Source organism: Manis javanica, chromosome 15 (genome assembly GCF_040802235.1).
Source record: "Manis javanica isolate MJ-LG chromosome 15, MJ_LKY, whole genome shotgun sequence".
Taxonomy (NCBI): domain Eukaryota; kingdom Metazoa; phylum Chordata; class Mammalia; order Pholidota; family Manidae; genus Manis; species Manis javanica.
Window position 1 is genome coordinate 27,119,850 of NC_133170.1, and position 16,009 is coordinate 27,135,858.

Sequence of the window (16,009 nt, forward strand, 5' to 3'; positions counted from 1 at the left end):
ACAAGTCCACTGACAATCAGGATTCCCTTTCTCCATCAGTCTGCACCAGAGAGGGTCAAGTTCTGGCATCCTGCTCATGGGGCACTGCTCCCAAGTTAGCCATGCTCACTGCTTTGTTTCCCCCAACAAATGCAGAATGTCAGAGAAGTGCCAAACAGCTGTGCCTTCGATGAGTAAGCAAAGCCTAAACCTCGAGAGGCTGACACACAGCAATGCATCAGGCGTTTGTACACAGATCCTCAGTGGCCTGCATGTGACGAAAGGGCAGGAGCCTTGCCCTGTGGGGACAGCACAGCCCCAGGAATGGTCAGACAAAAATCTGCAATCCAGAGTAGATTCATCTGGCCCAGACCAGGTATAGAAATGGTATGAGAGTGCAGGTTTTAGCTTGGAGAAAAGAAACAACATTTTTGACACAACATTTGAGCCCCAGATAGGAGTCTGGTTTGCAGTATAGGACCTGTTCTTGAGATAGGTTACAATACAAATTACTCAGGATGCAGTAGGAAAAAAAAGATAAAAATCATGGTCAAAGAACAGATTGGTTTCAACAGCAGTCCTTAGAAGGGATTCACGTACTCAATCAAAAACACATTTAGTGCCTGCCTAGGACAAGCACTGTACCAGGTGCTGGTGATAACAAAGAGAGAAATCCTGCTCTTAAGCACCTTTGAGTTCCCTATGTAGGCAGGGTCATAGGCCAAAAAAAGTTCAATAAAGTTGCTGGGAAGGATGGCTTGGTTTCACCAGGAGGAAAGAAACAGCCGAGGTCATGTGACTGAGAGGATGCTTACAGACCACAGGGGATGGTTTCCAACCCGGAGGCTAGAGCGCAGCTTTATGTGGGGGATGAACCCTTCCTGTCTGGGATGTTCGAAATCAGAATCACCTCCACAGTGTGAGTTTTGTGGATGCCTTTGCTTGATCTCGTCTTGTCTAAAAGGTGCAGAGGACATACCGTTCACACCTGTGGTTAGAGAAAGACAAGATGCATTGTGGCAGCAGTGTCTGATCATCAAAGATGTTTCTGAGACTTCAGCAGGAGCTAACTGCACAGAGCTATAAAATGAAAATTTTCCACCACTGATATACTGGAGGAAGAGTTTAAGAAATATCAAAAAATTCCAGATAGAATCCAAGATAATGTATATAGCCATATCTGAACACTTTGAGCAATTTTTAAAGTTTAGTGAGCAGAATCACAAGCACATCCACATCCCCACCACAATTACACCCAGGCCCACACACAGGGGCAACAATGTCAGATGCGGTGAAGTGAAATGAGCATGGGCTTTGGAGCTCATTATATTTGCATCTCAGGTATATTTGCATCTCAGCTGGTCCATCCACACCATAGTTGTGTAGTTGAGCAAACAATTTAACTTTTCCGAGTTTCAATTTCCTTATCTGTCTAAAGAATGATAACACCTACTCCATGGCACTGTTATGAACTTTAGTAGCAGTTTTCCTCACCTTCTATCGAGTACTAGCTCTGAGCCAGGCACTGAGCAGGGTACTTTCTCTCTTATCTCATTTAGTACTTATAGCAACCCTGTAAGGTAGGTGGTATTACCCCATTTTAGAGATGGGGAAACTGAACCTCAGGGGAACTGAGTAGCTGGCCCATTATCACACAATCAGAATATGCAGGCGGAAGATCCAAAAGCTGTGTTTATAAAAATAGCACTGCGATCGCTACAAGGCCCTCAAGGCAGCCTGTGAAGAATGGAAGCCATTCGCTGATGGGGGCTTCCACCTCCCACACTCCGCATCCCCTCTCCCACCTCCTTTTCTCCCCCTCCCTCCCCCTTTGGTACCTATATCCTTCTCTCCAAACTAGATAAAGTACAAGACAGTTGCAATTCAGTATTTTTGCTGGGTTATAAAATACATAATTTTAAAAGGACATAGAAAGAGAGCATTTTTTTTCTAGTTCACGCACCCTTGTTGCTCCCCCTTGGGAATCAGTGGCTACAGTTTTTAAAAATGGAAAAATCTCCTATCTCTGGGGAAGTGTAAGCCAAAGGATGGAGTAGATTAAACTGTTTATGGTTTCAAAACAGCGGACCTAGTAAACAGTTGCTCCAGGTCCACTCCTGGTCAAGCACATAAACTAGTGGGAAACAATTTATTTGAGGTTGTTTGCTGAACACTTGGATATACATGCTCGTTCTCGGAAGAGGAGCACACTTCATTTTTCCTTCTTTTTGAGGGAGAGAAAGCATCCTTCTGTTCCACTTGGTTATGTAAACTCTAATAAGGGAGGTGGGGATGTGCTCAATTCCACAGAAAAACAAAAACTGAGAGTTAATTCCCCCATAAAGCCTGAAAACCCATATTTATAAACAAAAGAAACCTGCTGTCATCTGCTATTGGAAGAAAAAAAAAATCTTCTCAGCCTGCTTCAAGAATATGTCATGTGTGGCCAGTAAATAAAGTCTGGACAACAGAAAACATCCCATTACCAAGATAGGAACGAAGGTGAATAAAATGCATTCATCTATATTCTGACCTTACCCAGAACCTTTCTGGAAAGAGAAGCTTGGGAGAAAATTAAAGAATAAATAAATAAAAAGGAGACTTTTCATCCTTCTTCAGCTCTTGGAAACTCACTGCAAAAGAGTCTTTCAATGGTTTCGCAGAGGAAAAACCAGGTGAGGATGGGATGTGAGAGTTTATATATTTGATTCATGAAAAGGAAAAGCTTAGAGCACATGGATAGAGGATGTCACTGCTCCAAATGAATTTCGTCTGCGATGTTCTCTGTATAATGCTGTTATACAATACATTGGCATGCCTTAGGAAATAAAAGCATGTATACTAGTCATTTTGTAATCAGTATTTTCTAGAAACCCATTATTTAGGAATTGTCATCTAGTGTACATGCAGAGAATCATAGACTTTCAGACTTTATCAGACAGCAGATTTTAATCTTTCATGAGAAATTCCAAGTTCTTTTGCAATGTCTGCCTCAAGTAGAGCTCTAACTTTGACAGATGAATTACTGAAACGCAAACACTCCATGTACGTGGTGTTTGCCTGACTTCCCAGAAAGGAATGATTTTCACTGGACACAGTCTGTGACTTGTCTTTAGTGCACTCCAGATGGCCCCTAAATGATCAGGTCACAACTTTTCCAACACTCCAATCATCCCTCTGGAATCTGCCCTGGCCCCCAGGCCTCCACATTCTTCAGCTTTCCGCAATCAGGTCCATGTTTACCTGGAGGCTGAGGTCCACCACATCTCCCATGCTCGCTGGCTCCTCAGTCCACCCAAGGGGAGTCAGTAAACATCCACAAGGTTTCGGAGGCCCCTGCACTGCAATCCTGTTGAATCAGGAAGCACTGTGAGCCCCGGGAAGACCACACAGGGGCTCTGACACTTCTGCACTACAGCAGCTGCACTTGTCTCCTGTCCTGTCTGTTCTAGTTTGAGGGTCGTTCTCTTAGACAAGCACACCAGAGCTAGAGAGGAGCCAGCAGCCCATTTCCTCTGTTGCCTCTAACCAGTGTCTCTCCAGGTTATCTAACTACCAACCCGGAGCACAGAGTCTTCTATCTGACTCTGCTGCAAATGCACCTTAAGAGCCCTTTGGATTGTTTTGCATTTTTAAAATAATCCTTAACTTCTCAAAACCTTGACAAAAGTTCATTTCAGAACAAATTATAGAGGTGACAGAGGAGAAGCCCTTTTTTCTTTTCTTCAAAATGGTAGATTTGCCCTAGACTGAAGATGGAGGAAAATTAGAGGACTCCGAGTAACTAAGAATTCCACCTTAGGGATTTCAGATCTTAGTCCTCTAGGTCCCTGGAAAGGAAATTGCCCCTGCACTTGTAGCCATTGCCAAGAATGTCTTTATTTGTGTTCTGTTGACTCGACTCCCATCTGTCTCCTTGACTGGTCTCAGTATTAGACTGCAAGGCACCCAGGAACAGAGGCCCCCTTTTTGCTCACAATTCTGCATACAAAGTGCCATGCAGAATGGACACTGTCTTGCTGAGCAACAAGTGATGGTCTTGGCTACTCTGGACCACTACATACTTGTCAAGGACATGAGCTTTGAACGTTAAGTTCAAATCCTAACTATACGACCTTGGGAATATTTCTTAATGCTCTTATGATTTAATTTTTACTTACACAACCAACCTGATAGGATGGTTATAATGGATACATCAGTAATATGTGAGTGGTCAATAAATGGTACCAATGATTTAAATTACTTATCATCATTAGCAGTAAAGTGAGGACATGGAAGTTACCTTACAAGGTTATTTGAAGATTAAATGAAAAAACACAGCGTAAAAAGACCTGCCACATTGTTGGCATTTAATAAATGTTAGCTTCCTTTCTTCTTTCAGAAAATGGATACTGTTATAAATCACCCTGGCAATGATTTTATAGATCAAATGAGTAATGTGATTAAAAAGGGAGTTAACCTACAAACCACAACTAAATATCAATTTTCAAATTATTGGCATATTCAAATAAAATCCTTCACTCTAAAATTGCCTTGAACTTAAGTGAATTAACTTTGATTTTTCCAAGGGGCATGGTGTAGTGTAGAAGGGGAATAGTGTGTGTGGTGTGGTATGGTGATAGTGGAAAGAGCAAGGCTTTGTCTCAGAAGACCTGAGTTTTTATTAATGTGATGTCAGACAGGACACTTAACCCCCTTACACATAGAAAGGACTCGGCATTGGTCTAAAAACTAGTTATTGGCTTACCCTACTTCTTGGTCTGTTAAAAAACAAAATTCCCCTGTACAAAGTGAGGATTATAATAATAATCTTGTTCAATTTATTATATAGGGTCCTGATGTACAATTCAAATAGCTGAAAACATTTGGCCAACTATAAAGCACTATTTAGACGTTAGCTATTGTTAGGGGATGTGACAATAAATGCAATTTAAATTACATATAGCAAGTTTTGTAAATAAGGTTAGAGTACATGTAAATCTCCAATATTATTTTGTTCATTTACCTAGCCCCTTTGGGTGGAAAAAAAGCTGTTTTAGGGTATGAATCCACTATCAAATTGTTAAAAGATAATTTTTTTAAAAAGTATAATTATGGCTTTCATATAAGCATGAAAAGAAATAGCAAATATTTTTATTTGACCCACTAATTAATGAGGGAGCCAGTAAGATGTCACAACTGGTCAGCGAAGAATGAAAAGAAACACATATTTATGTAAAGGAAGGATGAAGTGAGTTTACAAAAAGATGTAAAACTGGTCTATCCACAGGGCAATAATTAATTACAGTTCAACAAACGTAATACATTTGTAATATGGAAAGAATTACTTGCATTAATGTCTGGTTTATACAACTTAAATGATTGTAAAATAGCTCAAATAGAATGAAAGGAAAAGATAATCTGGATGGGTGAGCTAGGCAAGACATCCACAAATTTAGATACATGTCTGTTTAAACATTTTTTAAAACAAATTTTCCTGAAAAAGCTGTTAAAGACAAGAAAAAAAGCCCCAAATGGAGTCATTTAAGCGAAACCCCACATCACCAGAGACTTACCTGTAGTTTCAGCTCTCCCAGAAACAATCTTGAGTCAATCACTCAGGAATCCCCTGATCAGCTCTCCCTAGGTCGCCTGCAGGTAGGCCCCTCCCAGCCCCTAAAGGAAGGTGACCTGTCATAACCAGCTGGCTCTTTTCCCTAAGTTGACATCCTTATCCCTGCTCCCTTCTGCTTATAAAAGTCTCATTCTGTACAGTTGAATTTTGTTTTTTAACAGACCAAGAAGTAGGGTCAGCCAATAACTAGTTTTTAGATCAATGCGGGTCCTTTCTGTTTAGGGGACAGAATGGGATGGGGAAAGGGAGTGTATCACTTATGTATCTGAACATCAAGGCATCTGAATTTTGATTAGACAGCGATGAAAAGTGACTAGTAATAGACAACCCCACCTTCTCTTTCCTCTACCTTCAATCATTTTCCTCCACCCAAGAATGCTCTGGTCCACCATTTCAGAGCTACTTAAAGCCCTTACTTAAGGAAGGCTGTCAGTAACAATCAAACACAGATCTCAGCCAACCTAGATCCTGGCAATTTCCAGGAAGTTTTTTTGGAAGTTCCTCTTAAAGAATTCCTTTGAATGGACCTGTAGTTACTTGTAAAGCATTTCAATGCCATCAGAACTCACAAGGGCAGACCAGGAGAACACCATCCCCTGAGAAACTCAAAGGCAGAAGCTTTGTATGAATACAGGTTGTAGGAGGGCATGGCAGAGAGGAAACTGAATAATTGTTTTCTATGAGAAAAAAAATCTTGTTATCACCACCATCATCGCCAGAAGCAAATTCACAAGTAGAAATCTTTACAAAGCTTGAAGCAGCTATCAAATCAGTGCAAAAGTTTTGAGTCTGTCTGCTTATTTCAGACAAGATTATATGAAAAGTAAATGGCATCAGCCAAAACATTTTAAATGTATTTAGTTGGACCATTTCCAATCATCTCCAAACAAGTTTTGTTAGTTCTACTAAAGTAAATAAAATGACCATACACTTTATAAAAATGTGAATCTCTCTAACATATTTTAAATCTATTTAATAAGATTGAAAACATACCTTTGCTGTGTCCAATAATTTTACTCATTTGTTGTCACTGTATGTTGTCTTATAAGACATGTGGTCAATCATTAGCTCTGATCTAAAGCTCAGTATTTGGTCAGAAATGTAATCTCCTTATTTACAATATTGATTAGAGGGGAAAATGGGAACATGCTTTACATTAGTGCATTTTATTACAAGATTTCCCAGAATGTCTTGTGTGAAAAGTGGAGTGGCTGTACCATAAACGAGACTCCTGATTCTTAGATTGGGAGATCATTGATTTCTAAAGTTGAAAAGTGACTTTTTCAAGACCAGAAAACCCTCACCAGGTTATTCTGTCAATATTGAATTTTATAGTTTATTGACTGGCTGGTCAACTCCCTGATATTCATTCATTCATTCATTCAGGAAAATATTCTTGTGAGCACAAATGACATTCTGAACACTTTGCAGGAGTTGTGGATATATAGCTGAATGATAGTGTCATTGCTTTCAAGAGGATAAAACCAGTCTTGAGAGACTGACTGATCACAGTACTCAAGCAAGTCCACACAGACTTGGAACATGGGTAGCTCAGATACAGACCCAGAGAAATCAAAAGACCAACCAAAGAAATATGCAGGAACATGTAGACTATAGCCAGGGATTAATCCAAAATTTCCAAGCGTTTGGTATCGTCAGCATGACAGTAGAAGGACATGATTTGGGAACTCACAGCAGCAGATGAAGCAATGCACCCCTTGTGCAGCTCAAAGCAGCCGTTTTGCATGAAAGGGGAGGAACAAGAGAGTGACTGGGAGGGAATTAGTTGGTTTGCAAGGACACCGGGAAGTTTATGTGCATTATGTGTTTTTTCTAAGAAATTAATAAACTTGACTTCCCCCCAGAATTGAAGTCCTTCTTAGGTTAAACTTTATTTTCCTCATTGATCATCATATCTCTTTTCTGTTTGCATAGACATTTGAAAAATTATCCTCATTGCCTTAAGTGAGCAGTGAAGAAGGCCATTATGGAGATCATGAGCTTGCTGGCTGATTAGGGGCTAAAGAATCACACCCAACTCATAATCTAGCAGAGGAAGCAGCATAAAATCAAATAGGAGTTTCTTATCTACCCCTTAAACACCTGAGTCAAAATACTCCCGAAATGAGAAGTTAGGGGTCAAGTCCATTGAAAGTTCTGCCCTTGAAAGTGCAGATGTCTGAAATCAACCTGTGCGGAATGAGATTTGGGACCAGGAAAAGCAACGAAATAGCAAAATGTCTATGGTGTTCCTCCCCAGCTTTAACTCAAAAGGTATTCCCCTGTTGAGATCCTCTCTTCTCTGTCAAAACTTGAACGTTTCTGCTGTGATCACAAATATTTAAATCTTGAAGTTTTCTGTGCCAGGAGTATTTGCAATGTAAGCCTCAAATTTATAGTAGGGAGAAATGTTCTGTCCTTGTGTTACTTCCCCTTTCTCCTTCCTAGCGGGATTCCAGGAGGGGGTTCTGCTCCGTCTGGACCAGGGGTTCTCCCTACTGGACGCTTGTGAGACTCAGCCTGGGAAGCTCGGTGATGCTTGCTTCCCATCCTCAGAAATTCTGATTTAGCTGCTCTGGGCTCTGGCGTGGGCATTGGTCATGGTTTAAAATATCACTGAGTGATCTTGATGTGTGCTCAGGTTTTAAAATGATTAGTTTAGATCAATTTTCATAGAATATTTCCCAGTACACATACCACTGATGGCTGCTGTCAGCTATCTTGTACCACAAAGAGGATTGGCCTTCAATGAAACTGACAGAAGAGGCAGTTTTCTACAGCGCCCTCTACTACTGCTCTGTCAGAAGTAGGAAAAAACCTAGGTCCTTAAAATCATTATTGATGCCACCTCTGGACTTCTACGGGATTTTTTTGTTGTGTTTTTGTTTGTTTTTTTGTTGAGTTTTTTTTTGTGAGGTTTTTTGCAAGTGGTAGAAGGATTCTGTCACTTGTAACCAAAAGCATCTAAATTGGTCAGTATCAGATAAGCTACGCCATAGTTACGGACATCGACATTTCAAGGGCTCACCACACAGGAAGTTTGTTGGAACATCTAATGTGTCAGTGTGGCTAGGCTGTGTTGCTCCGTTGTGTGGTCAAACATTAGATGTTCCATGAAGATAGTTTATAGATGTGATTAACATTCACGATCAGTTGACTTTAAGTAAAGGAGACCATGCTCTGGAATGTGGGTGAGCCTCATCCAGTCAGTTGAGGACCTTAAGAACCAAAAGTGAGATTTCCTGGAGAAGGAATTCTGCCTCAAGACTAACAGAAATCTTGCCTGAGTTTGGAGCCTCCTGACCTGCCCTACAGATTAGACTCAAACTATAACATCAATTCTTGCATGAGCTTCTGTCCTGCCAACCGTCATTCTCCATCTCTCTGTCTTTCTCTCTCTCTTTGTGTGTATGTGTGTGTGTGTGTGTGTGTGTGTGTGTGTGTTGGTTCTGTTTCTCTGGAAAACCCTGATATAAGTGATGGCTTTGGACTGACAGTGTTTCTACAAAAGCAGAATTTTATGGATGAGTTTCCTGAATTGGTCCTGGGGTCTCTGCAATTGGCTCTCTAAGCTGATGAGATTTTAAAGCACTCATGAGTATTTCCAGTATTAAAGGAGCAGTGATAGACCAAGTCATGATGTCACAGTAGAGATATGCAAAATACCACCACTGGGTACTCCTAGCCAAATACAAGAAGCAAGGTTCTTGGAGACATGCATTTGATATAATAGAACATCTTTGTCAAACAAGTATAATGAGATTGACTGGTTATTACTAAGTGTACTGAACAATGTGGGGAAAGGAAAAATAGGTCATGATTCAACTTCCCAGCTCAAGCAACACATAGATGATCTGGAATTTTCTTTGCCTTCCCTGAAAATACTCTTACATCCAGAGATGAGATTTCTGAAAACTGAACTTATGGAATGGGGGCTACTGATGCTATCAAAGGCCAAGTGAAAGCTGCCAGAACTGCCTCTACCCAGGACATATTATATCCCGTGCAATACTGTGTGCCTACAGGGGTTACAGATTAGTGCCACAATCAAGGACCTGAAAAATGCAGGGGTGGCAATTCTCACTTCATCCCTATTCAATTTGCCCATTTGCCTTGTGCAGAAAATAAATGGATTATCATAATTTAACCAGGTGGTGCCTCTAATTGCCACTGCTATTCTGGATGTAGCTTCATTGAGCAAATTTTCACATGCCCTACTACCTTGTATATAGCTACTGATCTGGCAAATGCTTTTTTCCTGCTATCTGTTAGTAAAGACCACCCAGAAGCAATTGGCTTGCAGCTGATGAGGCCAACATAGCCCTTCCACCTTCCTACCTTAGGAGTATATCAACTGTCCAACAATATGTCATAATTTAGGGACCTTAATCACTGTTCCCTACCATATAATATCACAGTTGTCCATTACACTGATGACATTAAGCTGATTGGACCTGGTGAGCAAGAAGCAATGATTACTCTAGACTTAATGGTAAGACATTTGCCTGTCAGAGGGTGCAAAATAAATTTCACAAAAATTCAGGGGTCTTTTAGCTCACTGAAATTTCTAAGGATCCAAAGAATGGGGCATCTTGAGATATCTCTTCTAAGATGAAGCATAAGTTGCTGCATTTGGCCCCTGTTGCAACCCCAAAAGAGGCACAATATCTAGTGGGCTCCTAGAGTTTGGAGACGACATCCTCCTCATTTGGGTGTGCTACTCTGGCCCATTTACTGAGCAACCTGATAAGCGGCTGGTTTGAGTGGTCTCAGAAATAAGGCTCTCCAACAGGTCCAGATTACCATGCAAGCTGCTCTACCAGTTGGCCAGGAGAGTCAGCAGATCCAGCGGTGGTTGGAGTGGTGCTGGCAGCTAGGAAGGGTATTTGGAGTGTTAGGCAGGCCCCTGAGGGTGAATCACAGTGGAGACCTGCAGGGCTTGGGAATAGAGTCCTGCCAACCTCTGCACATAACTACTCTACTTTAGAGAAATAACATTTTGCTTGCCACACTTTCCTTAGTAGAGACTGGACACTAAACTGTGAGCCACCAACATAGGACACAAACTAAGCTGTCCCTAACGACTTAGATGCTTTCTGACCCACTAAGCTAGGAAGCTGGGCATGCACAGCAACTTTCTGTCACCAGATGGAAATGGTATACATGAGGTCCTGCTCCAGCAGGCCCTGAAGGCACAAGTAAATGACATGAGAAAGTGGCCCAAATGTCCATGGTCTCCATTCCTGCTGCATTTCCTTCTCTTGGCCCGTATATTGCCACATAAAGGAGTTCCCTAAAATCAACCAACTGAGTATAAGAAAGCTCAGAGATTATCCTTGATACTGTGGGTGGGCCTCATCCAATCAGTTGAAGGCCTTAAGAGAAAAAAGTGAGGTTTTCTAGAGAAGGAATTTTGCCTCGAGACTATAACAGAAATTGTGTCTGTGTTTCCAGCCTGCTGGACTTCTCTACAAATTTCAGACTTGCCAACCTCACAGTTGTCTGAGCCAATTCTTTTAACTCTCTCTGTCTCCCTCTCTCCCTCTCTCCCTCTTTCTGTTTCTCTGTTTTTTCTCTATCACCTGCCTTATAACCATAAGGGAATATACTTTAGTGGAATAAACCTGGCTTTGCAACTTACTGGATGTGTGCACTTGATCAAGTGATATAACTTTCCTTAAGCCTCAGTCAACATTCTGATAAAATGAGGAGTATGATAACCTGAACCCATGAGGTGCTTTAAGAGGCTTACGTGAAAGAATCTGTACGACATTTAGTTCTCTAAAGTGACAGTTACTAAGCAGGCTTTCATCCAGAATTCCTGATTATAAATGAAGGCAAAGTTAGCCCAAATTAGGTGTTTATAAGGGCTGGTTAATGGGAGATGAGGGGACTTGAGGATATACTTTTTAATAGTCTGTGATATCTCCATGGGGTCACTAGCACCTTGGGCTCTATACATAGAGGCTCCTGGTAACTTCTAGTTTTATTTTTGTTTCCAATAGAAGTGCACCCATACACGCATGCATGCACACACACATACACACCCACACAATTATTCTAGCTTACACCTGCATCTCCACGGTGCCCGGGGAATTCAATAGTATGCCTCCCACAGATGCCCATTCCACATGAGAACGGTTGTCTTGGGCTCCTGGTTGACTGTAGGGAGGATAAAAGAGGATGTGGCGATGGGTGGAGTGTGGAGGTGCATGGAGTCCTGCTTGTGCTTGTCCCGCACCCGGGCCTCAGTGTTCCCCAAGGCTAGAAAAACAAGCAGCATCGGGGAGAGAATGGAGATGGCACCGGAAGACAGCTAGACTTGGGAATGTCAGGGTGGGGGGACAGCAAGAGAAGGGGGCTAGAGCTGTCCCTGGATTCTGGGCCCAAGTTGAAATTCTTTTAAATCTTTTTTTTTTTTTTTTTATTCTTAGTTTTTTCTTTTCTTTTTTTTTTTTTTTTGGCTTTCCAAATTTATTTTCTTCAAATATTAAAAGTAAACCAAACAAATGGCAATTGACAAGCAACTGGATAGATACATTTCAGTATGCTCACACAATTGAATGTTACATGGTAGCTTTTAAATCTTTTATAAAAATAAAAGAGAAAGGAGAAGAAGGAATTTTATCGCACAAAGTCTACGGCTTTCAATTCTCCCATGGCAAGAAAGACAAAGCAAGAAATTCATTCCTAGGGTTTGCCAAATCTCAGAAAAGCTCCTAAGAAGGATACTCTGATTCCCAAGCGGCCTTATAGAAAACATCAGAATGAATGAAATTTAAGCCTGAATGCAAACATCTGTGGAATTTTTACTTAGAGGTGGAAAAAAAAGAAAAAGAAAGTGAGTTTAAGACCTACAGCATCTGAAAGTACAGGTTAATAAAAATAATAAGTATTTACCAGTTTTGTAACTCAAGTGGTTCTCCCACATGTCAAAGATTTTCTGAAACATCAACATCTTTGAGAAACCACAATATTTACTCCATGTTTAACGTGCACATAATGTACCCATGAGGGTTGTTTTTGCCTTCCCAGAGCTCTTTCATCCTTCCTCTGCCAGAGAAACTTCCTTTCCTTAAGAATCTGTCCCAAGCGGTTTAGGTAGGGCTGCCCTGACACCTGTCGGCACCCCCTAGCCCTGGGAAAGGGGTGCTTTTGTGACCCAGGCCTGACCTACTGTAGCACTTCAGCCCACAGGCAGAGTGAATTGCTCTGAAATGGGCACATAGCCCAAGTAGGGCCCATCAGAGCCCTCCGTGTGCTTTGATATGTAGACTTAGAGGAAGAGCGGGCAGCCTTCTTCTCCAGGATCACGGAAGCTGAGGACCAGAGATCCTGGGGGGGCTTGGAGCCATCTTTGTTGCAAACTGGGGTGCCTGCTGAGGGCAAAGACCATGAAGAGGAAAAGAAGCAAAGTCAAGAGATGAAGAGAAGCTCAGTTCTGACAACAGTCTACCCACAAGGATCTGTGCTTTCTCAAACCCCGTGGGAATCCCTGAGTGGCCGGCACCAGGAAGAAAGGGGCTGCTCGGGTGGTGCGGGCCTCAGAAGGGAAGCCTTCCCTGGAGCCGCTGAGATGCAGCCGTGGAGGACAAGACCTGCCTGTCCCCAAGAGTAGAGGCCAGTAGGCAGCGTGGCCCAGCAAGGAACTCACAGCTCCGACACACGGGGACCTTCTGGTCTGCGTGGAGAGTCAGGTGGTGTCTGCGCCATCGACTCGTCTTCCTTTTCCCTCTGAACGGAAGTTTTTAGTGAGAAGTCCCTTCAGAGAAAGTCTTACAAAACTGGGCATGTCTGGAAGTTCCCCAGCATCTCCTAAGTCTCTCAATCATGGACATCAGTACAATTTCTAAAAGAGCGACCATAGACACAGTTACAGGAAATAGAGGGAGTGACAAATGGGCACTTAACCTTGAAATAGGCCTTCCTATTAGGGGTACATCAGGATTGTCATCAATGGAGGCTTAAGCTGGTGTGTGTGTGCGTGCGTGTGCATGTGTGTGTGTGTGTGTGCATGCACACACATCTAGGAAAAAAAAGAGAGAGAAGATGAACCAGGTTTGAAGCCAGCTGAAGACTGCCTAAGCCTGTGACCTTTGAAGGCAGCAGAGTGAAGGCACAGGGGCTGGGGATGGGGAGACTGGAGAATGCAAGTGACAGTTTCCATCTCAAAAGTCAGGGTCCACACTGACTCCAGGGCACAGATGGGGCAGCTCAGCCTCTGCAGGGAACCCCATCAGTCCAGGTCCAAGGTGGGGCAGAGGGGAAAAAGGGATGAAGCAGAAGGCAAGGTAAGGAGGCGTTCAGACAAATTCCTAAAACCATAAGAAGAAAACAAATCCTACCATTGCAACAACATGGATGGAGCTAGAGGGTGTTATGCTCAGTGATATGAGCCAGGTAGAGAGAGACAAGTACCATATGATTTCACTCATCTGTGGAGTATAACAACAAAGCAAAACTGAAGGAACAAAACAGCAGCAGACTCACAGACTCCAAGAAGGGACTAACAGTTACCAAAGGGACAGGGACTGGGGAGGATGGGTAGGAAGGGAGGGATAAGGGGAAAAAGAGGCATTACGATTAGCAGACATAATGTAATGGGGGGACACAGGGAAGGCTGTGCAACACAGAGAAGACTACGCTGATGGACAGTGACTAATGGGGTATGTGGGGGGGACTTGGTGATGGGGGGAGTCTAGTAAACATAATGTTCCTCATGTAATTGTAGATTAATGATACAAAAAAAGAGAGAAATTGAACAGAAAAAGGAAAATATTCTAATGTTTATAAAAGTCTGAAACTAAGAACTGAAATGTCTCCCAATGACCCTGAGCTGAATGCTTCAGTTCTTACGAAGAGGAGGGAGGAGACAAAAGAACGGAGAGCACACGTCGGTGCTGCCACCGCATGTTGTACCAAGGTATTTAAACTTTTAGGCCTCAAGTCATCCACCTGTAAATCAGGCTAATGACTTCCCCCTTACAGGATGATGGGGTTAAATGCTAGCATGCGTGATAAGTGCCCAGCAGTGGCTGGTAGGTGGCAAGCTCAGCACATAGGCCCTTTCACCCATTTCCCTCTTGCCCAGGCTCTGATTGTCCCCAGGGCCCAGACCAGGGCTTCTAAGTTACAGTACCAGATTTGGCGCCCTGATTCTAAAACAAGACTTTGATACTAATGGGCGCGGGTCGCAGCCTCCTATGTGGGCTTTAGAGGTGATGAGGAGACTGTCGACTCCTCCCGGAAAGGGGAAGGCAGTAGGCCGGCTGGCGCAGGGCACGTCGATGTCCACCTGCCATGCTGGCATCACCTTTCACTAGGCCCCAGTTGTTCCACGGCTACCACTTTCATGCTCACATCATGCCCCTCATGGGGCTTAAGTGGAATTGCGGAGTGAGAACTATCCATAGCAAATACCTCTTTTCTAAAACCATATGCTGGGCCCCAGGCCAGACGGCAGGATTCAGGCCTGCCTCTGATTTCCCTGAATCAACTACCAGTGCATTTGCAGCTCTGCTCCCCAGGTTTCTGATAAAGCAGCTTAAGTCCTCAACTAAGCTTGACTGGACAGACACAAAGGGATGGTGGGCTTGTTCAGATACTTCCAGGACCCTGTTTCTCTGAATGGGACACAAGAAGGATGGGAGGGTGATGATCCCTGACATGCAGGTGTCTCAAGACAGACACCGTCTTGATGCCTGGAAGAAGTGGTGGGCATCGTGCATACACAGAGAGATGGGCAGTTATTCTCTCTTAGTAACTTGCTTTTCTAATTTCAAAAGTAATGCATAGGTAATATGGAAAACTTAAATGTCATGTGTTAGTCACGGTGGTTAACATTAGCTTCTATAACAAGCAACCTCAAAATCACAGTGGATTAAGAGAATAAAAGTATATTTCTCACACTCACCTGAAGTCGCACAAAAATGTTTCTACATGGGTGGCTGTTTTGGGTGACTTCCCTTCCATCAGTGACTGTGGGATCCCATATTCTTCATTCTTGCTGTTCTGCTGTCCCCAGGGCCCTCAGAATCTTCAGCTAGACCATTTGCTTCATTTGACCAGTCAACAAGCAGAGAGAGAGACAGGTTGAGAGAGACAGAAAGAATGTCTCAGGATTTTCTGAAGCCAGACCTTTAAGTACATCACTTTTCCTACATGCCTTTGGCAGAGTGGATCCTCTGGCCGACCTGCATGCCAGCAGTCCAGGAGGTATCACTTCCCTGTGTGCCTAGGAAGAAAATGACATGGTATGGCCGGCACAGAGCGCTGCCTCCGCCACACCGCTTCCCAGCTCCCAGGGCACAACAGGCCCCCTACAGCCCAATGACCCAGAGACGCTTCACCGTGAACCCTCTGACTTGTAATTTTTGTGACTTTATTCTATGCACATATATAAATATACACAATGTA